General features: G+C 41.9%; 1 protein-coding gene across 1 annotated transcript in view; it reads right to left on the bottom strand.

Moving 5' to 3' along the window:
- Positions 1-240: 240 nt before the first annotated feature.
- mpped2a (metallophosphoesterase domain containing 2a) overlaps positions 241-918 on the bottom strand; it is a 183,133-nt gene continuing 182,455 nt past the window's right edge. The window contains exon 7 of the mRNA XM_052028810.1: positions 241-918. This exon is cut by the window's right edge and continues 1,973 nt beyond it. The gene's annotated coding sequence lies outside the window, so the exon portion shown is untranslated.

The raw sequence follows: 918 nt of genomic DNA on the forward strand, positions 1-918 counted from the left end.
GAATAAAAATCTACCTTGAAACCATGGGATTGTCAAAAATAACATTTAGTGCCTTCCAGTGAAGGAAACATGACCCAGTCTTGCCTGTATGTGACTCCAGTCCCACCAATGTGATTGGCTCAGAAATGCCTCAGCAAGCTACCCTGCACAGGGGGCAATCAGGGATGGACAATAAATCCTGTCCCTGCCAACATTGTCCATATCCTGTGAATGAAGAAATAAGACAAACTGGATGATGAGTAGATTCAAATATACACATTTAATCTGCAGATAATCCTTTAACTGTCGTAATTAGAGAGCTGGAAATCAAAAGATAATGGAGTGTTTAATGATCCTTTCAGCTCAGTATTCTAGATGTTTTCCCAGAACTTTAGCCTTCTCAGGTAAATTCCCCTCTGAGGTTTGTTTCTAATAGTACCTCGGACTGAATGCCTCTTCACTGGCTTCTGATATTCCATGTCAACCACATTACCTGAGGCACCACCTCATGCCTCAAAGTACAGTCTTAAAACTTGGAGAAGACATCAACTTGGGGAATGGGGTAGTGGATTGCAGTTAATACTGAGGGGAACTGTGAATGTAAACGGCAAGTTAACTTCAATGTAAATAAGTGTGATCAAGAAGGAGGGGGCCACATTCTTCTCGGAAAATAAGTGTCATTGGACAAACAATGAGGTTGGACAGTCTAGATACACAATTCACTAAAAGTAGTTATAAAGCCAGTTATAATGCTATAAAAAGCAAACAAGAGATTGCAGATGCTGGAATCTGGAACAACAAACAATCTGCTGGAGGAACTCCTGATTCAGGGTTTCAACCAGAAACGTTGACAATTCCTTTCCTCTCACAGAGGCCGCCCGACCCACTGAGTTCCTTCAGCAGATTGTTTGTTGCTCCAGATTCCAGCCTCTGCTGTCT

Source organism: Pristis pectinata, chromosome 14, assembly GCF_009764475.1.
Source record: "Pristis pectinata isolate sPriPec2 chromosome 14, sPriPec2.1.pri, whole genome shotgun sequence".
Lineage (NCBI taxonomy): Eukaryota > Metazoa > Chordata > Chondrichthyes > Rhinopristiformes > Pristidae > Pristis > Pristis pectinata.